Here is a 26,606-nt window from a genome sequence, read left to right as displayed (position 1 = left end):
ATATTTGGGCTTTGTTACCTGGCACTAGTTTCCCAGACTTGTTTTAAGTAAGACCCCTGGGGGAAGGGGGGCAGGGACAGTTTAAGTTTTACTGTATAAACAATAAGGCCATTTTTTAACCGAATGGTATCGCTCTGGCTAAATAGGCCCTTACATGTGTATGTCTTGAAATAATTTTAGATGAAATTTACCAGTACCAGCAGGCTAAATGAACACATTGAGATCATCAAAGACTAGGCAAATCCCCATTCATCATGGATATTATTATGTGACTTCTAGAAGATCAATAAGGAATCGAGTTAAATTCAGATGTATAAATCATGGGATATTTTAGTGAAGTGTTAGAGATACATTATATAATTTTCCTTCAATCTCTCTCCCTTGTTTTAATTTGGAGAATGTTGGCTTAAAAAACAAAGTGGAGGGCGCCTGGGTGGCTCAGTGGGTTAAGCCGCTGCCTTCGGCTCAGGTCATGATCCCAGGGTCCTGGGATGAGCCCTGCATCGGGCTCTCTGCTCAGCAGGGAGCCTACTTCCTCCCCTCTCTCTGCCTGCTTGTCATCTCTCTCTGTCAAATAAATAAATAAAAAATCTTTAAAAAAAAAGAAAACAAAAAAACCCAAAGTGGAATTATTGCTTGGCATTTAAAATAATTTCTTTAAGAAGAATTTGTAGGATGGACAATTGACATGATAGATTGTAAATATATGCCACGTTTATGCCCCAAAGTTATGCATATGAAAGATATAAATACGTTTAAACACGGTTTAGATGAATTGCAAGTCACAGATCCATGGTGGGGAAATTAAGGATGCTAATACATCATTTATTTGTGTATTTGTGAGATTAATATGGGCAGGGATATCGTGCTCCTAAAAAACATCCCTTGATGCAGAAAAACGCTGAGGCCAGATGAACTACAGACAACTTTGATATAACATTTTAATGTCTATTTTGGTTATTTGTTGCTGTGTATCCAACCACTTCAAAACTTAGTGGCTTAAAAACCAATTACTTTAATATTTCTCACAGTTTTGTGGATGACTAGAACTAAGCTAGACAGTTCTTTTGCTGGTTTCACTTGAAACCTCTCATGCTGTTTCAGCAAGATTATGGAACATCCAAAATGTTTTGCTCATAGGTCTAGCTCTTGGAAGGTTGCGCTCAGCTGAGATTCAGGATGACTAGGTGTCTTTCTGTCTCTGTCTGTCTCTCTCTCATTCCAGGACCTCTACCTCTCCACATGCCTTCTCTGTATGCTCTCTCCAGCAGGACTCCTACCCAGGTGTCCACAAGCACAAAAGCAGAAGCTTCCAGTAGCTTTTATGTCAGGCCCACGACTGGAATAGCATGACTTTTGCCACATGCTACTGCTTGAATCAAGAAATTGACCCATCCCTGGGATGCCTGGGTGGCTCAGTTGGTTAAGCAGCTGCCTTCAGCTCAGGTCATGATCCCAGCGTCCTGGAATCGAGTCCCACATCGGGCTCCTTGCTTGGTAGGGAGCCTGCTTCTCCCTCTGCCTCTGCCTGCCACTCTGTCTGCCTGTGCTCACTCTCACTCCTCTCTCTCTTACAAATAAATAAATAAAATCTTAAAAAAAAAAAAAAGAAATTGACCCATCCCTGATCAAAGGAAGACGACTACTGAGGGTGAGAATTTACTGGGGACAGCCAATATCATGGACTACCTCTTGTGTCGTTATTTAGTCTCTGGCATCTGGCTGACTCATTTATATTCTCTTCTTTGGAGATCTCATCCACTTCTATGACTTACCTATCCCTCATGGGGATAAATCTCAGTTCTTTCACCAGACTTCTTCCCCCAGTGATATATTATCAACTCTCTGTAATGAATAGCTAACTCTGATTGAACACCAGGTATGGCTAAGTATTTCATATAAGCTATTTCTAATTTATTGATTACACTGTATATACAAAGTAAGAAAACTGAGACTCAGGGAAGCTCAGTTTATAAAAGGCATATGGCTAGTAAAGGACATAACTGAAACTCAGGCATATCTTTGCATAAAGCCCTTGCATGTTTTTTCCAAGATTTCACACTCTTTTGTCTCTGTCTCTGTTTTGGTCTTTGTATTTCCTTGTCTCTCTGCTTCTTTGTCTCTCTCTCTCTCTCTCTCTTAGTCTTGGGACAAAATAAGAATTCACCTCTTCTACTTAATTTCCAAACAAGATTGGGTAGGGTATTATCTCTTCCCAACTCTTTTTTTTTTTTGACCAAGAAACAGAAGTTTGCTCTGAGATCTGACTGCTATACATTATATAACTTGCTGTTCTGGAAGGAAAAATAAAAATTCCTGGTTCTGGAGGAAGGGCATTTTTTATATTTGGTTTTTATTGAATAGGACTTTTTTTTTTCACTCTCAAGATAAAACAGATCTTGGCTAAGGTCTTTTGTTTTCTCCATTTTGGTTTTTGCATTCAGGAAGTGAATATCAGAACCATTGTTTCTTTATTGACTTGAGTTCTGAGAGTTCTTATTACTTAAAATCATGGGACATGTTTTGTTCTAGTCCTTTGATTAAACGTAAAGACCTCAAGTCAAAAATCTTCCAGGAGATAATACACTGATAATTCATTTCCCAGGCAGTAGGAAGCAAGTCACAGTGAAGAGATCAGCCATAAACTGCAAAGTCAGTCTGTTGGGAGACAGTTTTCTCTGGTACTCTCATGTGCCTGGACTTCTTGTGGAGAAAGGCATTATATATATATATATATATATTTTTTTTTTTTTTTAAATTATTTCTTCAAGGTTGCTTATACAGAGATGCCTTGGAAGATAGATGTAGTGTCTTCCATTGGATTAAAGGGGAGGTTCAGGTACTTTCCGCTATAATAATGACAATGTCCTCCTCTGTATCAAAGGGAAAGAAAGCATGCCTACTGCCCATTATAAAGAGGTTCAGGTTCACTAAGTAAACTCAAGGTTGCTCTTCTGAAATTCAGCCCACTGTATATTAAGAGAACTATCTGGGCAAATCTGCGTTGCCCTTGTGGAACCTGAGGCAAGAAGCCCTGACACAAATATGCTGATGATTATGCTGCTTATTGTGCTGTGAGTAATAAAGAGATTTATCTTTGACCCAGGAGTCTTATGTTTTATGCCAGTACCTATGAAACAGTAATAGGCTAGCTTATTAGCTGATATGCAAGGTAAATCCGAGACCCTTTGCAGTTATTGACACAGCTGCACTGGTAACTATAGTCCAAATCTCATATCTCAGCTTATTTGTCATTCTAAATCACTTTCGTTTTAGGCACTCCTCCTGTAGTAGTAAGAAATTTTTATTACTAATGAAGATCCCAAGATCTATGTTGTGTAAGTAATGCTGTTAACAATTTACATATGGCAGTGTTGAATTGAATTACCTCATTCAAATTATCAAACTGAAAATAAAGGATAAATTGTAATTTGAGCAACAGATTTCCCAGGAAAACTTGAATTATTCAATATCTAGGTTATAATTTATTCCTATTGATATCTAGAAATGAATGATTCAAGAGCATACATAGAAGGGCAATTAACAAAAGAAAATTCAGTCAACATAAATAATACATACATTTCACTTAGGTAAATTCAATTTTATGTTTTTAGGAGAGAGTGCTAGAAAGAGGGATAGTGAGGATGAGAGAGAGGAGGTAAGAAAGAGAAAAAGAGAGAGAATAAAAATTCAAATAATCTGACCAATTCAGTCCACTATTCAAATCAGTAAACACATAGAACCTACAGAGAATATACGGTGAGAGAAACCTGCACTGGCTGTTGCTCTTTCTTTGGTTGGTCCCAGTTACAGCATGTTCCCATAAAGTGAGCATCTGTCTGTGTTGAGTGAGATTCTAGCATGTAAAGATGTGTGTTTTTCATATGATGTATCTTCGAAAAGCAAGCCATTTATTTCATCTGGTGCTAAACTAAAGAAGTAGCAACCTGCTCCCATGTGTTGGAAAAAATCATCTGTTTGACTCTCTTGGCTTTTGAGAAACCTAGAAATTTAGGAATCACGTAGAAGCCACTGATGATCTCAGCTACCAGTAGGACTAAAGCAAATGATTCACAGGAGCTCACTCTAAGTCAAATGCAAACTCATGGTGGCAGTTTCCCAAGAGTCTCTTTTTAATGCTACTGGGTAATAACAGTTTCTGCTTCTCTTCTGCTTTTCAAATAATCCTTCTCATTGGAAAAATTTAGCCCTGAACTCTCTTGTCAATGGAGTCTCAGAAATAATGGTTTTAAAACAGCTTCCTGTGGTGCAGAAGCAAGTATAAATCGGGGTGTGGATCATGTTGAATTTGGCATGGACAGTCTGACAATCTACCCCTTTGACAATTCAATATCCATAAAGACCTTTTTGCCCATATTTAACTTTCAAGTGACAAAAGTAACAATGAATCTGGCTTTCATTTAACATGAAATAACTATCGCTGATACCAAGAAAATGCCTTCCCCTCTACCCCCAAAAAGAAATAGTAATTCCCAATAGACTATCCATTGCTAGGTAATGTTTTTTCCTCTTCTACCTCAGTCATAGATTCCCTTTGATTTTTTTAGTTTTAAGATGAAATTATAAATTTACATAAATGAATTAATGAAAATAGTGAATTAATGAAAATTAATGAATTAATGAAAAGTCAAATATACTTTAAAAACTATAAAACATTGATGAAAGAACTTGAAGATGACACACACCAAAAAATGGAAAAATACTTCATGCTCATGGATTGGAAGAGCAAATATTGTTAAAATGTCCATACTACCCAAAGCAATCTACAGATTCAATGCAATCAAAATACCAACAGCATTTTTCACAGAACTAGAACAAAGAGTCCTAACAACTGTATGGAACCACAAAAGACCTCAAATACCCAAAGAAATCTTGAAAAAGAAGAACAAAAGTGGAGGTATCACAATCCCAGATTTCAGGATATACTGCAAAGCTGTAGTTTTATACTGGCACAAAAACAGACACATAGATAAATGAAATAAAATAGAGAGCCCAGAGATAAACCCATGATTATGTGGTCAATTAATCTTTGCCAAAGGAGGCAAGAATATGCAATGGAAAAAAGACAGTTTCCTCAACAAATGGTGTTGAGAAAACTGGTCAGCTAGCTACATGCAAAAGAATGAAATTGGACTACTTTCTTATACCATATGCAAAAATAAATTCAAAATTAATTAAAGACCTAAGCGTGAGACCTGAAAGTCTAGAAAGGAACACAAGCAGTAATTTCTCTGACATTGGCTATGGCAACGTTTTTCTAAATATGTCTCTTAAGGCAAGGAAAACAAAATAAAAAATAAACTATTGGGACTACATTGAAATAAAAAGCTTCTGGACAGCAAAGGACACCATCAACAAAACTGAAAGACAACCTACCGAATAGGAGAAGATACTTGCAAATGACATATCTAGCTAAGGGTTGGTATCTGAAATACGTAAAGAATTTATACAACTCAGCACCAAAAAACAAAATAATCCAATTAAAAAGTGAGCAAAAGTCATGAACAGACATTTCTCCAAAGAAGACATCCAGATGGCCAGCAGGCACATGAAAAGTTGCTCAGTATCACTCATCATTAGGAAAATGCAAATCAAAACCACACCTGGTTTTGATTTGAGATACCATCTCACACCTATCAGGATGGCTAAAATCAAAAACACAAGAAACAACAAGTGTTGATGAAGATGTGGAGATAAAAAAAAATGCACATGCAGCAATGTCCACAATAGCCAAACTATGGAAAGAACATAGATGTCCATTAACAGATGAATGGATAAAGAAGATGTGGTATATATATACAATGGAATACTATGCAGCCATCAAAAGAAATGAAATCTTGCCATTTGCGACAACGTGGATGGAACTACAAGGTATTATGCTTAGCGAAGTGAGTCAGTTGGAGAAAGACAACTATCATATGATCTCCCTGATATGAGGAAGTGGAGATGCAACATGGGGGGTTTGGGGGGTAGGGAAAGAAAAAAATGAAAGAAGATGGGATCGGGAGGGAGACAAACCATAAAAGACTCAATCTCAAAAAACAGACTGAGGGTTGCTGGGGGAGTGGGGACGGGAGAGGGTGGTGGGGATATGGACATTGGGGAGGGTATGTGCCATGATGAGTGCTGTGAAATGTGTAAACCTGGCGAGTCATAGACCTGTACCCTGGGGATAAAAACACATTATATGTTTATTAAAAAATTTAAAAATAAAAAAAATGCACATGCACTGTTGGTAGGAATGCAAACTGATACAGCCACTGTGGAAAACAGTATGGACGTTCCTCAAAAAATTAAAAATGGAATTACCATTTGGTTCAATAATTCTACTACTGTTTACTCAAAGAACATGAGAACACTTTTTGAAAGGATATGTGCCCTTGTATGTATACAGCAACATTATTTACAATAGCCAAATTATGGAAGTAATCTAAGTGTCCATTGATAGACAAATGGGTAAAGAAGTGGTATATATATACAGCAATATTATTTGGCCACATAAAAGAATGAAATCTTGCTATTTGCAACAACATGGGTGGATCTAGAGGGTATTATGCTGAGTGAAATAAGTTAGGCAGAGAAAGACAGATACCATGTGATTTCATTCATATGTAGAATTTAAGAAAACAAATGAACAAATTAAAAAACGTGAACCAAAAAATAGCCTCTTAACTCTAGAGAACAAACTGATGGTTACCAGTGGGGAGGTGGGTGTGGGGATGGATGAAATAGGTGAAGGGGATTAAGAGAGTACACTTACAAGATGAGCACTGAGTAATGTATAGAATTATTGAATTATTATATTATATACCTAAAACTAATATAACACTGTATTAACTATACTGGAATTAAAGTAAAATAAGACTAAATTAAAAATAAAATAGACAAACAGCAGATAAGGAATATAAATTGGTTAATATACATATATATATTTAACAAAGCAAACATAATGAAACTTGCTTAGATTCTAAAGTCTTGATTTCTCTAACTGGACACAGTGACATAGTTGACATTTGTAACTTTATTCTTCCTTCCTTAGTATTTCTTTTGTTTTTAGCTTGATCATAGTTGTTTTAACTAGAGCTGTGACCAGAACCTTTATTTCTGAAGGGTCAGAATCCTTAAGAGTCCTGTCTGCATCGTGTTGTTACACTTCCACCAACTTCTACCACTAGACTCAGAATTGCAATGAAGTTCTTCAGAGAATGACTTGAATTCCATGCATAGTGTGTATCCACCTTAATCCAACTATAGAGCAGTCACCCTAGTTTCCCTTTATAATCAGGATTAATGAACACAACCAATAGGGTAATGTTTTTGTCTTTCCATTAACTAGAATGCTGAATCCTAAATAGGACAGCTGGCAATTTCAACTTTCATCTTATTGGAAGAATTCTTGTGACCCTAATAGAAGTGTTCCTTTTTGAAGGGCAAACTAACACTCTAAACAGGAAAGCACAGAGTTACTGTGCCTGGAACCGACATTTTTATTCATGTGTTATCACTGGTAATAAAGGGGATAGTTCCATTTTTACCCCTTTATACATTGCCTTCTATGTTCTGGCTAGGAAATAAATGACATATTGTATGTTGGTCATTAGTTCGGATCACATACAGAACCTTTAAATGCAGATACCCCAACTCACAATGTGTTGTCAAAGGGTAAAGCCTTCAATAGGCTCTTTCAGAGTTTAGCTTATTTCCGTGTGTTGTGAAACATGGTAAAATCCATGAACAAGCAAGACAAAATTCCTTTACTTTATTTGTTGTGAAATAGATTTTGGGGTGTGTGTGTGTGTGTGTGTGTGTGTACCATGTAAATGAATGAGGGATTCTGTAAGTCCATTGATGGTGGTAATAGTAGGACAAATCACTTCTAATGACATATGGAATTATCTACAGTCAACTTGTTACCTAGTAGGTTGTTACCCTCTTCCTCACAGTGATGCTCTGTTGGATTCTTGGCACTGGCAGGTTGGATACTCAGATGTGGGAATAAATAATCAGTAGAAAAACTGAGAAACTATGACTTATGTAAGGTGAATGGAGAGTCATATTTGCATCTTCTTTTCCGTTCGTACCTAACCGGTTCCCAAGGAAATTGGCAGACAAAATCCCCTCTTTGATTGTACAGGCAGATCTTTGTATCCCAGTTCAAATACCTGGATCACATAGTGTTTCTCATATTGAAAGCCAGAAACTCGTCTCAAAATAGAAAATTTGAAACATGTCTCAAAATAGGCACATTTCAATGAGTAGAATATTGGTATTGCCAAAAAATAATTTTAAGAATAATAGTATCAAGCAATTCCATGACGTTTAAACTGCTGTGAATTATTTATACACATGGATTCATTTAATTCTCATAATACCTTGAGGAGCTAGGTACTAAGTCATCCTCATTTTACAGACAGGGAAACTAAGGCACAGTGGTTAAGTCACTCATCAGAGGTCACAGAACTACTTTCTGGTGGAGTCAGATTCAAACTCAGGCAATTTGGTTTCAAAGTGCATTTCTATCCTCTTAGTTATATGTCTTACACTCAGCCCACGCTGGCACTTTTTTGGTAACCTCATTTTGAACTTTTATAATTAATCTGCCTCCTCGTTTGCTGTTGAATCTCTCTAGAAGAAAATTCAGTACATAGTCTGAACACTGGCATTCTTAGAAGAGGTTGAATTAAGTCATATTTTATATTTTATCTTGAAACAATTTTTTTGACTTTAGACATTGCAATCTTACTGTTTTGATCATCACCACAGCTTGCAAGAAAACCTCTGATTTTATTTTGGCAGCATTCAAGTTCCTTATTAATCAGTTAATCAGATATAGTCTCAAATAGAATTGTTAATTATATGCCCAAGTCCCTGATTTATGGTGATTCATTCCTCCAGCTAAAAAATTAAGCATTGTACTAGTTTAATGGCATATTGAAGATTCTATCACACATTCTTAAACCGATCTCTGAGCCTGTATATCTGAGCAGGTTTGTGATAATTAAACTGATGAAAACTAAATAAGGGCATTTTAACATCACTGATTTCATAAGTGAGCCCTGGTTTGCTGAGTTCTGGTGTTGAGGATAGGTTGAAGTTGGAATAGTAAAATTAGTAGAATGGTTGATAGAGTGGAAACCAAAAGGATGTTTACCGAATATATCCGATGGTTTTTGTCTTCCTGATTGCTACTTGAGAGTTGTTTAGTCTTTCAAGTGAATTCTCAAGAGGTTGAGAAAAGCAAGAAAGTCATGAGAAATATTTTGCCCCATTTCGTGGTACATTCCATTTCTGCCTAAGGACATTTATAAACAGTGTAAAGACCATGCCAGAAATATCAATTGAGAATGTTAGTCTCAAACTGCCTATAGCATCCAACAACAGTGAATGGCCTGGGGGAAAACAGTGTTGTCAATGTAGCCGCATCTATATTTGAAGAGCAAAGTCTAAATGATACTTCCACAATGCACGCGCTTGAATTACCCTCAGGTGCTTTGGCAAATTCATAAGCACAGATCAAGGCCCCCTTTCCTTTTTAAGGCAAGCAACAAGCTGTACCCCTTTTTTTGGATTAAAAAAAAAGATCTACAACTCTTTGAATACTAATAAAACAGTCACAGTCAACAAGCCATCTGCAAACGCATTATTTTCAAAGGAAGAATAATGGCATTTAATCTGGGAAACAGTCACAATTGACAATGACATAAAAAATTCTTATCATTGCTCTAAAAGGGAATTATGGGTGATATATAAAAGAAACAAAGAATTCCATCCCCGGCATATGAAAATATACTCAACATCACTAATCATCAGGGAAGTACATCTCAAAACCACAATGAGATATCACCTCACACCTGTCAGATTGGCTATTACCAAAAAGACAAAAATAACAGGTGTCGGCAAGGATGTGGAGAAAAGGGAACCCTCAGACACTGTTGGTGGGAATGTAAATTGGCGTAGTCACTGGAAAACACAATGGTGTTTCCTCAAAAAATTAAAAATAGAATTACCATATGATCCAACAATTCTACTTCTGCATTGTGTATTTACTTTATTGTTTTAAGATTTTATTTATTTATCTTGAGAGAGAGAGAGTGAGCAGGGGTAGAGGAGGGAAAGAGAGAATGCCAACCAGACTCCCTGCTAAGCAGGAGCCCAACACAGGACTCAGTCTCACAACCCTGAGATCATGACCTGAGCCAAAATCAAGAGTCATAGGTTCAACTGACTGAGCCACCTAGGTACTCCTACTTCTGGGTATTTATCTGAAGAAAACAAAAATAACAATTCAAAGAGATATAAGCACCCCTATGCAAATCATAGCATTATTTATAATAGCCAAAGTTTGGAAGCAACCTATGTACCCATTCAGAGATAAATGGATAAAGAAGATGTGGTATGGTTTTTCTTTCTTTCTCTAACTGTGTGTGTGTGTGTGTGTGTGTGTGTGTGTGTGTGTAATAGACTGTTACTCAGCCATAGAAAAGAATGAAATCTTGCTCTTTGCAACAACAAGGATGGACCTAGAGGGCTAAGTGAAATAAGTCAGACAAAGACAAATATCCTATGATTTCACTTATACACAGAATCTAAACAAATGAAACAATGAACAAATAAGACAAAACAGAAAGTAAATCATACAGACAACGAACTGTTGGTTTGTTGGGGTAGGGGTGTAGGGGTGGGGGAAGTAGGTGAAGGGGATTAAGAGGTACGGACTTCCAGTTATAAAATAAATATGTCATGGAGATGTAATATATAGCATAGGGAGTATAGTCAATAATATTGTAATAACTTTGTGTGGTGACAGATGGTAATGAGACTTATTGTGGGGGATCATTTCATAATGTATGAAAATATCATTATGTTGTACACCTGAAACTAACAGGGCATTATATGCCAATTATACTTCAATAATAAGAGAGAAGAATATCATCCCTGTAGCCAAAAGAAATCCTTAAAGGACAAAGAGCACTGGTGGCAAAGTCTGATGAAGAACCCAGTGATAAATATTCACTGAGTTATTTATTTAACCTAGGTTGCATCTTTCATCTACGTAAGTGAAACACAACTTTTTTTCCCCTTATTTTGCTTATTTCCATTCTCATCTCTCCTTTCTGCTATTAGTTTATAAAGTTAGTCTATAAAATTATTCTGTCTGCTCCCTTTGTTTTCTAAATCTTCTGGTGTATGACCACAAAAAGAATTGTAGGCACTGGTTTCACCCATTTCAGTGTGGTAGCCACCCAAGACTTCCTCACCTTCTAGAATTTCTACTGATACATTTCTTTCTTTTTTTTTTTTTTTTTAAGATTTTATTTATTCATTTGACAGAGAGAGACAATGATAGGAACACTGGCAGTGGGAGTGGAAAAGGGAGAAGCAGGCTTCCCGCCTAGGAGGGAACCTGATGTGGGGCTGGATCCCAAGACCCTAGGATCATGACCTGAGCTGAAGGCAGACGCTTAACAAGTGAGCCACCCAAGCATCCCTGCTATTAAATTTCTAATTCTAGCTTACCTCCATAATATATTTTATCTATTTATTGCTTCCAAGCCACCATTTGTTGATGAAAAAAGTCACAAAAGGGAATTAGTTCCAAACCAAAGGCATGCTCTCTAACCACAATTAGGCCACTATTGCTACACTTAATTTTTTTTTTAATAGCACTGATTGTTGTGAGATATCATGTCCCTTCCATTGGTTATCCAAGACTTGTAACTTTTACTTTTCAAGCCCCCAGTTTGATTTCTACAAAATTCTTTTCATTGTCCTTAGTGGTGAGCCTATTTTATGCAGAATCCTATAAAACATTGCTGAAAAAAATTAAGAAATCAAAACAAATGGAGAATAACAATATTTTCATGAGTGGAAGAGTCCATAAATTGAAGAGGTCTATTTTTTCCCAATTTGATCCATAGACTCAATATAATCCCAATGAAGGATTCATTGTTGGGTGCAGATTTTAAAATTTATATGAAATTGCAAAGAGCCCAGGATATCTTCAACATTTTGAAAAAAGAATGAAGTTGGAGTACTTAATACTACTTGATTCAAAATTTACTGGAAAACTACAATATATATTCCAGACAACATTTTACTGATGTAAGGATAGACATATAGATACATGGAAGATAATAGAACACCTAGAAATAAACCTACACAGAATTCATTGGTTTTCCAGTGTTGTTAGTATAACTCAATGGGGAAAGAAAATCCTTTTACATAAATAGTTTTAGAATAACTGGATATCTCCATGGGGGGGAAAATGAACCTTAACTCCAACTTCATACCGTAGATAAAAATTAATTTATAGGGGCACATGGGTGGTCTAGTCAGTTAAGCGTCTGCCTTCAGTTCCAGTCATGATCCCAGGGTCCTAGGATCGAGTCTTGTCTCAGGCTCCCTGCCAAGGGAGCCTGCTTCTCCTTTTCCTTACCACCTGTGCTCTCTCTTGCTATCTCTGTTTCTCTCTCTCAAATAAATAAAATCATTTAAAAAATTTATTTATAAAGGTTCTTGAACAAACAAGAAAAAGTAAAAGTCAAAATTAAAATACCTGTAAGAGAAAAGAGAAGAGAAAACACTCAGGATCTTGGCTTAGGAAAATATGTTTTAAAGAACATAGAAAGCACAAACCACAAAAGAAAAAAAAGGTAAATGAATCTTTAATAAAATTAAATTATCGGGCATACTATAGGTGGGAGATAGTATATGTAATACATATGTTTGACAAAGGATTGTGTTTTAGGACATAGCAAAATTCTTACAACTCAATAATAGGACAACAGACAATCCAAGAAAAAATGGGCAAAAGATTTGAGAAGTGACTCAAAACAGAATGGCCAAAAAGCACATTAAAAAGTCCTTAACATCTCGAACTGTCAGGGAAATACAAAATAAAATAAAAATGAAACTCTACCCTCTAGAATTGCTGAATTAAAAAAAAAAATCTGCGACACCTGTGTGGCTCAGTGGGTTAAAGCCTCTGCCTTCGGCTCAGGTCATGGTCCCAGGGTCCTGAGATCGAGCCCCACATTGGGCTCTCTGCTCCGCGGGAAGCCTGCTTCCTCCTCTCTCTCTGCCTGCCTCTCTGCCTACTTGTGATCTCTGTCTGTCAAATAAATAAATAAAAATCTAAAAAACAAACAAAAAACAAAAAACAAAACAAAACAAAAAAAACTACACTGTAAAAAAAAAAAAATCTGATAGTACCACGTTTTGTCCAGAATGTGGGACAACTGAAATTTTTATACTCTGCTGGTAGTAATGCAAATTGATATAGTCACCTTTTATAATTGGTTTGGAAGTTTTTTTATCAGGTTAAATCTTTACCTACCATCTGAACAAGCAGTATCACTCATGGGTATTTACCCATGAGAAATGAAAATGTATGTCCACAAAAAGACTTGTCCATTCCTATTTTTAGTGCTTTTATTCATAAAAGCTAATGACAGGAAACACCCCGAATGTTCATCAACAGAGTAGTTTTTTAACAACCTGTGGTATATTTGTCCAATGGAATACTACACAGCAACAAAAAGAATAAATGGATATAAGCAACAAAATAGATAAATCTCCAATTCATTATGTCAAGTAAAAGAAGCAGGACACAACAGACTATATTCTCTATGTTGTTTTAGAATGGACGCAAATAATTTATAGCATTAGAAATTAGATGAGCAGTTGCTCAGGGAGGAATATGAGTTGGAGGATTAATAACAAGAGGACATGAGAATTTTCTGGAGAAATGCTCAGTATCTTGATTAGAGTCATGGTTAAATAAATATATTAGGCAGAACTCACCAAATTGTACTTTTAAAATGGGTACATTTAATTTTATGTAAAAATTACACCTCAGTAAAGATGAGTCAAATCTCATTGAACTGATGGAACCATAGAATGTTAATGGGTACATTTTTTTCAGAGTAAATTATACCTCAATAAAGTTAACTTAATGTTTTTGAACTTAAAGAATGTTAAAGAATTTAACTGAAGAAAACAAATATTTATGTTCAAGAATATTCATCTCTCATCACTTTCAGTAACAAAATCATTGGAAAAAATTGAGACCTTTAAAAATCATGGTGGGGGGGGCATCTGGCTGGCTCAGTCAGTTAAGTGTCTGCTTCTGGATCCTGCAATGGAGCCCCCCGTTGCTCCGTGCTCAGGCAGGAGCCTGCTTTTCCCTCTCCCTCTGCCTGGCACTCCCCTGCTTGTGTTCTCTCTCTCTTGCTCTGTCAAGTAAATAAATAAAATCTTTAAAAAAAAAAGAGAGAGAAAAGGCTACTTCTACATGATAGAAGAGCTTCCAGTTGTCGTCTGAAGAAGGTTCAGCAACCTATGGCCCATGGACTGAATCCAGTGCATTGCCTACTTTTATAAATAAAGTTTTATTGGCACACATCCATGCTCATTTGTTTGCATAGTGTCTTGTATATTTGCATGCTCCTATAGTATACATACATGAGTACTTGCGAGAGAGACCAGTTGGCTTACAAAGCTTAAAATATTGCTATCTTTCCATTGTTTATTTTTGTATCTATCCTACATACAGAATTACACTTAAGGAAAATCACCAGCATCACTCATTAATTGTAACTGAGAATATGATTTATAACAGCTGAGTAATATTTCAGTTTATGGATCCACCATGACTTTTTTTTTTTTTAAGATTTTATTTTTTTGAGAGCAAGAGGCAGATATAGAGAGAGCATGAGTGCGGAGGAAGGGAGAAGCAGACTCTTCCTAAGCAGGGAGCATGTCTTGGGGTTCATTCCCAGGATCCTGTGATCATGACCTGAGCCAAAGACAGAGGCTTATCTGACTGAGCCACCCAGACACCCAGAGTACTCCTGATATCAGGACATTTTACCATTGTCTGAAAGAAAATCCTGTAGTTTTCTCTTATGTATTAGAAGCACAATAGATACATTTGATTCAGACAGAACATATCAATTGAGGAAAGCATGATTGGTTTGCTGGTTTAAAAATGAATACCAATCATGCTTTCCTCAATTGATTGGTATCATCAAATTCCTTTAAAAATTATTTAGACCAGCTATATTTTATTCATAATATTTTTTCTGCACAAGACAAAGAGACTGTACTTGAGTTTGTCAGGAAAGCAGAAACCAAGACAGAAAACCTCAATAAACATTAAAACTCATGGAGCAGAACAATGCCCATTTTTCTTCCTACATGTATTTTAGACATTTCCATTTCCATTTTGAACGATGGAAAAAAAAGCTAAGGAACAGAAACAACAAAGGAAAAATGACTTACAACAAAAAATGTATATCTCTTTAATATTCAGAAAATCCTTTAAGTGGATTTTTGTGTAACAGGGTCTGGTGAAGTTATTTTCCCCAACAAAACTGAGGACAGACCAGGGGAATAGAGACAAAGATTCCTGAAAGTTCACGATTTATTTAGACACCTCCTAAGCTGGAAGAAGGCACACAGTACGGACACTATGTGTACCAAACAGTGAACATGTAATCCCAGCTCCTGCATACCCATGTCACTATTAAATTTGCCATGAAAACACTGACTTGGTAATTGCTGATGACTTTCTTATTTTAATTACCCAATAATTATAAAATTATGTCAACAATCTCTATGGAAGAATAGGATAAATATGTACCATAATATATAATATAGTGTAAGTAAATGTATGAATATATTTATAAATATTTATTTAATAGTATAAATACGTATATTTGCCTTGGTTTTGATTGCACAGGGACTAAGAGGATATATCGGAGCCCCTAGCAATTACTGAGTCAAAGGTCAAGACTCTTTTAGCACTTATCATATCATGAGTTCAGCTTCTATGTCAGTTGTGGACCCATAATGTAGCCCAGTTGATATTCATGTTGTCCTAAGGAACAGTGGACATTTGACCATTTTATGGAGATTATTTGCTGACTCTGTTTTTATGAGGTAAAACCTCAGGCATGGAGAATTTTATTAAACTCCTCAGGTTAAATGCATTCATCCCATGAAAGTCATGCCTCCTATACATTTAATTGTCATCTTCCCCCTTTTCCTAATTTTCAGTTTTCATTATCTTCTTTTAAAATTTTTTAATTGATTAATTATTAGTTAATTAATTAATTAATTTAGAGACTGTGAGCAACCTGAGGGGCAAAGATGGGGAGAGAGAATCTTAAACAGGTTCCATGCTCAGCGTGAAGCTGAATGCAGGGTTTGATCTCACCATGCTATCATAACCTGAGCCAAAATCAAGAGTGGGGTGGTTAACCAACTGAGCCACCCATGTCCTCAGGAGACGTGATACTCTTAAACAGCTCACTCAGCATCAGTGATAGGCACAGCTCTTCATTTCCAGTGTTTCTCCTAGAACCTTTGCATAGGACTAGACCCGTGACAGTGTGGATGAGAATGAAATTCATCAAATATCCTATGACTTAAATATGATTATTTAAAACTCTCGAGTCCTGAAACTGGCACATAATAGGTGCTTGGTTTTTGTTCTTCATGTACTTTTAGGTTTCTGCCTTTGAATACTCAGCCTAATGTCATGAATCCTTGTTTATACTGAGGATGATTAATAAATGTGACTATTTTTCATTTGTACTTAAAATACTGTGATTTGTCCCTACTTCTGCCTCAGCTCTCTCACACACTCTCTTTTGTTCTATAAGCTCTATTCCACCTATAGTTCTTTCAAACTTCCATGCCTTTATCCGATGCCATGATGTAAATTCTCTTCCCTCTGCCAGAAATATTTCTTATCTCTGTCTTCGTAATGACCTGGGACATCTACACTCAACTCAAACATCACTTGCTCCATGAAAAGTTATATAAATGTCCTTACCCCAAGGGAATTAGCCTTCCTTCCCTGTGCCTCTATTTATCTCATGTATTTCCATCTTTCCCAGTACATCCTAAAATCACTGGGCTGACACATAATACCTCACTAGTCTATCCTTATCTTCCGTGTCTACAATGTCTCTCAATGCTCGATAGATATATTTTTAAAGAATTTCCAGGTGCTCCTGGGTGGCTCAGTCAGTTAAGCATCTGCCTTCTGCTCAGGTCATAATCCCAGGGTCCTGGGGTCAAGCCCCATGTTAGGCTCCCTGCTCAGTGGAGAGCCTGCTTCTCCCTTTCCTTCTGCCTACCACTCCCCCACTTGTGTGCTCTCTGTATCTGTCAAATAAGTAAATAAAATCTTTAAAAAACTCATTTGATTAAATTAATCTCTGTAATGAATGTCAGATATATCTATTTGGAAGACTGAAGAAATTATGATACAAGTATTTATAAGAATTATATAATGTATGAAGAATACATGGAAGTCCCGAGTAATTCAACAGCTCAAGAAAAATAAAATAATTTGAGTAATTCTGCTTGCAATGCAGTTCAGTGAGGGGGAGTGATGAATATATCAATCAGAGTTAAAATAATGCCAGTTTATAGGCACCCTTTAATCCTTCGAAGAAGCTCATAAGGGTGGTACTACTTTTATCCCCATATTGCAGATAGAGGAACAGTGACCTTATTAATAGACTAAAAATAGAAGTGGACATATTATCATCTCAGTAGATGAAGAAAAAGCATTTGAAGTAAACCAACATTGATTCATGATGAAAACTCAGAGAAAACTAGAAATGGAAGGTGTGATGGACTGAATGTGTCCCCCAAAATTCATATGTTGAAATCCTAATTATTAATGGTGTTAGGAGGTGAGGCCATTGGGAAGTGATTAGGTCATGAATGTGGAGCCCTCATGGATGGGATTACTGCCGTCCAGGGAAGGAAGAGTTCTCTCGTTTTCTTTTGTTTTTTAAAAGATTTTATTTATTTGACAGTGAGTAGAGAGAGAGAGAGAGCGTGCACAAGCAGGGGGAGCTGCAGGCAGAGGGAGAGGGAGAAGCAGAGTCCCCAGTGAGCAGGGAGCCTGATGCAGGGCTTGATGCTGAGCACAATTCTGGGCTCGATGCAATCCCAGGATCCCAGGATCCTTCGATTGTGACCTGAGCTGAAGGCAGATGCTTAATGGACTGAGCCACCCAGGTGCTCTTAGCCTTCGTTGTTTTATGTGAGTACACAGCAAGCAGTCAGCGGTCTGTAGCCTTGAAGGAGTCTCATAGCACCTCATGCTGTCACTCTGATCTCAGACTCCAGAATTGTGAGAAATAAATTTCTATTGTTTATAAGCCATCCAGTTTATGATACTTTCTTATAGTAGCCCATGCTGAGTAAAACTGAAGGGAACTTTTTCAATCCAATAAGGATCATCCACCAAGAAAGCTACAGCTAACAAGGCAAGGCTCTCTACCTTCACCACTTAACAATAATCAGCATTGTTCTGTAGCTTCTCGCTAATGCAGTGGGGCAAGAAAAAGAAATAAAAAGCATTAAGACTGAAAAAGAAGTAAAATCTTCTTTATTTGCAGATGACATTAGTCATCCTAAGTAATGTATAAAAAAGCTACTGAAATTATTAAGTGAGTTTGGGCAAGAAACAAAGGAGAAAAGCAATATATAAACATCAATTGCATTTCTTTATAGCAGTAATGAATCCTACTTTAAAATAAAAATACAGTTTATAATTGCATTAAATAATTAATTGGTTTGTTTCCTTACTGTTGAGTTTTAAGTTAACACTTAAATACTTGAGTATTTTAAATACAAATCCTTTATCTATCATCATCAACTATGGGGCACAAACAAAAGTGAGTTGAGAGCACAAAAGCCCGCATTTCCCACCCAGAACTATCCAGATGTCATGATAGAAATCTTTGAAAGCCCGTCTTCTGCAAGACCATTAAATGTGTCAATTGGATTTCTCTGTGGTAAATACCACACAGAATGGAGATGAAGGTCAGTTACAATCTTGTGCAAAATGTATTGGCATTTCTATACTGTACAACAGATACATACCCATTTAGGACATTTACTGCTCGTTAAGTTCATCTCTGACTACTCAGAGTTGCTGGGAATTTCCAGTGTGTGGCAGTTACTCAGTCACATGCTTAGTGCATGGTTAAAGGTTATTATTTTGTATCATGGTCCACTGCTTAACTCAACCGCCAATAGCTATGAGAGTGGTTTTCTCCCCGACTGGGTCTCCCAGATGAGAAACATTCCCAACATTGTCATTATTGTCTTTGTAAGTTGATTTTCCATCAGGGTTAGAACTTTGAGAAAAATAGTCTTTTTCCCCCCAAGAAATGAATCTTAGTAGTGATATTAGAAAACTCAGCTTGGATAAAACTCTGTATTCTTACTGATGGAAATAAATTTATATTAGTAAATATAGTAAATTTATACATTTACTAATAAATGTATAAATATGATCTCTCTGCAATTTAAGACTTTTAAAAAAATTCACATATAGTTTTACAAGTTTACTAATAATTTGGCTACTAAAAGTATGAATTTTATTGTAGCATTGCTTTAAAAACAGAACAGTTAAGTGTGTTATGAAAAGAACGTTATCTCTCTTATCATTTATAAATCTTTTCTTTTTTTAGAGAGGGTGAGAGAGAAGCTGGGGGAAGGGGCAGAGGGAGAAGGAAAAAGAGAGAATCTTAAGCAGATTCCACTCTCATTGCAGAACCTGACACAGGGCTCGAATCCACAACCCAGAGATCACAACCTGAGCCGAAATCAAGTTAGATGCTTAACGGACTGAGCCATCCAGGTGCATGTCTCTTATCATTTATAAAGCTTATGGAAGTTAATTCTGGAAAAGACTTAAGGGATTGGAAAGTGACACTAGAGGTAATTTTCCTGAGCTGTATTAATTTTGAAATTTTTGAAACATACCTTCAGTGTAACCTGTGAAAATGAATCGGATTTAATAATCCCCCAATAGGGCGCCTGGGTGGCTCAGTCGTTAAGCATCTGCCTTCGGCTCAGGTCATGATCTCAGGGTCCTGGGATCGAGCCCTACATTGGGCTCCCTGCTTGGCTCCCTTGCTTCTCCCTCTCCCACTCCCCCTGCTTGTGTGCCCTCTCTCGCTGTGTCTCTCTGTCAAATAAATAAATAAAAATCTTTAAAAAAATAGTAAAAAAAAATAATCCCCCAAAAGTTGTTCTTCCAGGGGCACCTGGGTGGCTCAGTGGGTTAAAGCCTCTGCCTTGGGCTCAGGTCATGATTCCAGGGTCCTGGGATCGAGCCCCTATTGGGCTCTCTGCTGAGCAGGGAACCTGCTTTCCTCTCTCTCTCTGCCTGCCTCTCTGCCTACTTGTGATCTCTGTCTGTCAAATAAATAAATAAAATCTTAAAAAAAAAAGTTGTTCTTCCATAAAATATTCTATATTTGCTAGAATCACAGTTCTAGGGTACACAGTTCTTAAACCTGTTCACATATTGTCTTGATTACCTCCTGCCCTAAGTGAAATCAATAGGTATGTTAGCTGTAATTGATTTTGTAGATACTGTTTATCAATTTGAGGAAGTTCCCCTCTATTCCTAGTTTTCTAAGAATTTTTAATCGAAATGGGTATTGAATGTTAACACTTTTTTTCTGCATTACAAAAATCATGTGATTTTTCTTCTTTTCCCTATTAATATGATGGATTATATTGATTGATTTTTGAACATTAATACAACCTTGCATTTCTGGAATAAACACAAATTGGCCACACTCTAAAATTATTTTTCATATATTGCCAAATTCTATTTGTAATATTTTGCTAATAATCTTTTTTTGTCTATGTTTATGTTGAATACATGTCTATATTTTTCCTTTTTTGTTCTTCATCTGTTTTTGATATTAGGGTAATACTGGCTTAAAAAATGAGTTTAAAGTGTTAACACCTTTTTTTTCTGGTAGAGATAAGGTATAATTGCTATTAAATTTTCTTTAAACATTTGGTCAAGTTCTCCAGTGAAACCATCCAGATCTGAAGGGTTTTTTTGAGGGAGTTTTTGAAATTAAAAATTGAATTTCCATACTAATTATAGGGCTATTCAAGTTACCTATTTTAGATCCAGTGTGGTATGGTAGTTTGTACATTTTGAGTAATTGGTCTCCTTCATCTAAATTCTCAAATTTATGTGTGTAGGGTTCGTGGTATTCTATTATTCTCTTTTGGTGTTAGGGTCCATAGTGATTTCTCTTGTTTCATTCTTGGTTTTAGTAATGTGCATCTTTTTTAATTTTTATTTTGTTGCAGTAAGAACACTTACTGTGGTATCTACCTCCTAACAAAGCTTTAGGATACAATACATTTTTGTTGATTGTAAGTATGAGGTTGTACAGCTGATTTCTTTTTCTTTTATTTTGAGAAAGAGCATGCAAGAGAGCATGAGTGGGGTTGGGGGGAGTGGGAGAGGGAAAAGCAGGCTCCCCACTGAGCCGAGAGCCTGATGCAGAACTCAGTCCCAGGACCCTGGGATCAGGACCTGAGCCAGAGGCAGATGCTTAACTGACTGAGCCACCCAAGTGCCCTGTATAGCAGATTTCTATAGCTGATTTATCCTATTTAACTTAAACTTTAAGCTTGTTCATAGAGAGTGCTGTCCCCTGAAGATATCTTCATGAAGGGCAAGTAGCTAGTAAGAGCAGAAAATTTAAAATCCTGCAGAAAAAAATGGAAATAAGACATGTCAACTGACCTAACAATGTCATTCATAAAAATAAAATAACTGCACAAAAAGGAGAGTCTAAAATCATTGTGTTCATGAAATGAATAGAAATGGGGAAAAAAGTCACACAGCAAAAATATAGCAAGAGAGAAAATTCAACACAAGGCATTTCCACTGATAGCAACCCCTACCCCCCCAAAATAGAAACTCATGAAGTTTATGAAAAATGTAGCCCAGCCCTCTAAATTGAATTACATGTTCTTATTCAAACATTAGGAGATCCCGGGCGCCTGAGTGGCTCAGTGGGTTAAAGCCACTGCCTTTGGCTCAGGTCATGATCCCAGGGTCCTGGGATCGAGTCCCGCATCAGGCTCTCTGCTCAGCAGGGAGCCTGCTTCCTCCTCTCTCTCTGCCTGCCTCTCTGCCTACTTGTGATCTCTCTCTGTCAAATAAATAAATAAATAAATTCTTTAAAAAAAAAAATTACCTATAAAAAAAAAAAAACATTAGGAGATCCTGAGTCAGAAATACAAAATCTATTTGTAGAAAAAGAAAAACAAGGATAAAACAAGAGTAGTTTGAACTAAGGAAGGATATAGAAGTAAAAGATAAAATTACATTAGATAGAAATATTAAATTACCCACTGAACAATAGGTTTAAATGAAAATTTAATAGAAGGTATTAAAATAAACCAGGGGGAAAAAATCTAGTGTAATAAATTAGAAGAAATAGGTAAAAAGCATCAGAGGACAAGTGATAGAAATGAAATACATAAATAGAAGATCTAAAATATTATAATCGGGTTCCTAAGAAGAAATCCAAACCTAGAATGGGACTAGTATTTAAGATAACAATCCCAATCTCCTTCAAACCCCACCTCCTCCCCTGACAAAACAAAAACAAAAACAAAACAAAACAAAACAAAACAAAAAAGGTCCTGAGTTTAGTGAAATGGGTAAAATTGAACTGGAATGATCAAGTCAAGAGAAATATCCTAATGCAACTATTCAGTTTTAAAGATAATAAAAAATTCCTTGGGCCTTCAGGCAGAAAATGAAGTTTCAAAGAAAAGACGATTAGCTTGGTGTCAAAATTCTCACAAATAACATATGTTATTCACTACTGAAGGCAGTAGTGAAATGACATTTTCAAACACTTAAGTAAAGAAAATACAAACTAAGAGTTTTACATAGAGTCAAGCTTTCTGTTAAGTAAAAATCCTGTAAGAAGTTAATTCTGAATATATAGGAACACAGGGAATTTTGTACTCAAAAGCTCTTCTTGAAGAATGTACTAGAGGATAAGATTCAGCCAACCAAGACATGACTGAGGAAACTTGCAAATGACATATGGTGAGAATCACATATATTTAATTGTAGATCTAAAACTAAAATGTTAGTAGCGGTGTAGAAGGATAGTATTTAAACATGTGTTTTTAAAAATAGAAAAATTCAACTGAAATATGGGAGTAGACATAGATATAGGATAGAAAAAGGGAAAACAGAATAAGATCATTGACTATTGGACAAGTTAGAAAGGCAAGAATCAAACAATTTAAAATACAAATATTAGTAAACATTTAATAAGAAAAAAAGAGGGATTAAGAACATTAATATGATGGTATTTACTTTTTATTAGTAAAAATCCTTCCTTATATTGGAAAGGGCACAGATTGCATAGAGCACTGGGTGTAGTGCAAAAACAATGAATACTGTTACACTGAAAATAAATTTTTTTAAAAAGTGAGAAAAAAATAAAAAAATTTAAAAATTAAAAAAAAAATCCTTCCTTAATACCAAAAGAAATAGAAACTTTTTTAAATGACAAAAACAGTGTTGTATGAAATGAGCCAATAAGAAACACCAAATAGAAAGAAGCAGTATATAACATAAAACAGAGTAATAAAAACAAAAGATATGACAGAATTCAGACCCACCACATGCATCATATCAATACATGTAATGAGATTAAATTGACTAAAGAGGAAAGTATTTTCCAGTTAGTTCCTAAAGAAAAATCCAAGGGGCAAAACAAGAGATGCACCTAAAACGCAGCAATTCAGAAGCATTAAAAATAAAGAGATGAACCAAGTTTTACTAGGTAAATGGAGACAATATAAAAGCAGAAATTGTTATCTTGGTAACAGATACAGGAAATTTTAAGTAGAAAATGAATTAACTTTAAGTAAAAAAAGACTCTATAATGTTAAAAGTTGTGTTTAATAATAAAGCTATACCAATTATGACTATCTATGCACTAAATAACACAGTAAACACTTACATAAAACAGATGTACAGGAGGTGCTTGGAAAATGGTTATAAGTATTAACAGAAGATTTTAATATACTACTCTTCATACAAAAAATGTGAAGCAGGAGAAAAAGTAAGTGTATAAACACATAAACAACATAATTAGTAAGGTAGATATTTTGGCTCTATATTGAACTATACACCCTAATAATAGACACTATACCTTTTTCTTACATGCACATTACATCACAAAACCAGAATGCCTAGTACAGTACAAGAAAGTAATGATCAATTCTATAAAGTAAAGCTATTAAAACAACATTCTCTGATTCCAGGCCCAGCAAATAGAAATCAAATAGAACCCATAAACCAAAACAAATTGAAAAAAACAAAACAAGAAAGATTTACCTCAGTTGGGAAAAAAATGCTATTGAAAAGCTTTTGGATTAAAGGGAATATAAAAAGAGAATTTGCAGAATTTCTAAAAAAATATGATAGATACAGTTACTAGTAATGATAATTACATATAGAAATACAAAGTATTTCTACATATTAATGTTTGCTTTTGTTGCCTTTTGTGCTTTTAGTGTCCTACCCCCCCCAAAAAATACTGAAAAGCTTCTGCATAACAAAAGAAACAGTCAACAAAATGAAAAGGCATCCTTTTTTTTTTTTCTTTAAAGATTGTATTTATTTGAGAGAGAGAGAGAGAGAGAGACCACAACGGGGTGAAGGGCAGAGAGAGAAGCAGATTCCCCGCTGAGTAGGGACCCTGACCTGGCTCAATCCTGGTACCCCTGCGATCATGAACTGAACTGAAGGCAAATGCTTAACCAACTGAGTCACCCAGGTGCCTCAAAAGGCCACCTATGGAGTAGAAGAAAATATTTGCAAATCATATACCTGACAAGGGATTAATATCCAAAATACATTAAGGACCCATATAACTTAATAGCAAAAGAGAGAGAGAGAGAAGAGAGAGAGAAAGGAAAACAAAACAAATCAATTAAAAAATGGGCAGAGGAACTGAATATTTTTCTAAAGAAGATGTTCAGATGTCTAGCAAGTACTTGAAAAGATGCCCACCATCACTCATCATCTGGGAAATGCGAATCAAAACTGCAACAAGATATCACTTCACAACTGTTAGAATGGCTATCATCAAAAACACAAAAGATAACAGTGTTGACAAGGGTGTGGAGAAAAGGGACCCCTCCTTCGTGCATTGTGGGTGGCAATGCAAATTGGGGCGGACACTATGGAAAACAGCATGGAAGTTAGCAAGTTAAAAATAGGATTATCCTATGATCCAGCAATCCTCTTCTTGGGTACATATCCAAAGGAATTGAAATCACTATATTGAAGAGATATCTGCATTCCTATTTTCTTTTCTTTTTTTTTTTAAAGATTTTATTTATTTATTTGCCAGAGACAGAGGGAGAGAGAGCGAGTGAACACAGGCAGACAAAGAGGCAGGCAGAGGCAGAGGGAGAAGCAGGCTCCCTGCCGAGCAAGGAGCCCGATGTGGGACTCGATCCCAGGACCCTGGGATCACGATCTGAGCCGAAGGCAGCTGCTTAACCAACTGAGCCACCCAGGTGTCCCTGCATTCCTATTTTCATTGCAGCATTATTCACAATAGCTAAGACACGTAAACAACTTATACCACTATCCACGTATGAATGGATAAAGAAAATGTGATTTTATATATATATGAAATACAACCATGAGAATGATGGAAATCCTGCTGTTTGTGACAATGTGGATGGACCTTGACGGCATTATGCTAAATAAGTCAGATAAAGAAAAGCAAATACTGTATGATAGCACTTATATGTGAAATCTAAAAAAGCTGTTTGAAGAAACAGAGTAGAATGGTAGTTACCAGCGGCTGAGAAGTGGGGGAAATGGGGAGACGCTGGTCAAAGAATAAGAAGAATACGCTTTGGCGATCTAACCTACATGACAATTGTAGTTAATAATACTGTATTCTATACCTTAGAACTTAAATTCGCTCAACACAAAAAAGAAATGGTAATTATGTGAGATGAAGGAAGTGTTAGCTAACTCTAATCATTTTGTAATATGTAAGTATCAAATCAGCATGTTGTATACCTTAAACTTACAAAATGTTATATCTCAATAAAAAAAGTGATCAGAGGAAATTCCAAAGCCCTAAACACTTATATCAATAAAAATAAAAGGATAAAATACATTAATTGCCAAACCAAAAGGTTAGATAAGGTATTACAAAGTAAATTATAAGAAGGCACCAGTAGGGAACTTATACAAGAGAAAAAATTAATGAGAACAGAAATGGAAGATGAAATTAATAAATCAAAACTTTGGTTCTTTGTAAAATTTAGTATTAGAGAAAAATAATCTGTGATCTGATTTAACAAGAAAGAAGAATAAAGCACAAGCTAACTGGATGTGTACTGGAAGTAACTTTGATACAAAAGTAAAAATAACTAAAAGAATATATACAGTCATACAGTTATACAGTTATAAAATAACTGTCCTCCCAGTAGCCAATTTTGTGAAATGGAGCTCTCTAAATTCTGATTCACATTATGTATTTTTAAATACAGCCAGGTGCTTTAATAAAAGGAGGACTAGGGGATGACCTTGAGTTAGTCACATTAAAATACTGGCTGGCTTTGGGACTTGATGGATTTTCTTTCCCTCTTAATTTTTGTAGACTATGAAGAGCTCTGCAAGTTACATATAAAATTAACTGCGGAGTTCTCAAAGATCATTTCTGTTG

This window comes from Mustela putorius, unplaced genomic scaffold (genome assembly GCF_011764305.1).
Source record: "Mustela putorius furo isolate JIRA1106 unplaced genomic scaffold, ASM1176430v1.1 tig00003836_pilon_pilon_pilon, whole genome shotgun sequence".
Taxonomy (NCBI): Eukaryota; Metazoa; Chordata; class Mammalia; order Carnivora; family Mustelidae; genus Mustela; species Mustela putorius.
This window is presented reverse-complemented; position numbering follows the sequence as displayed.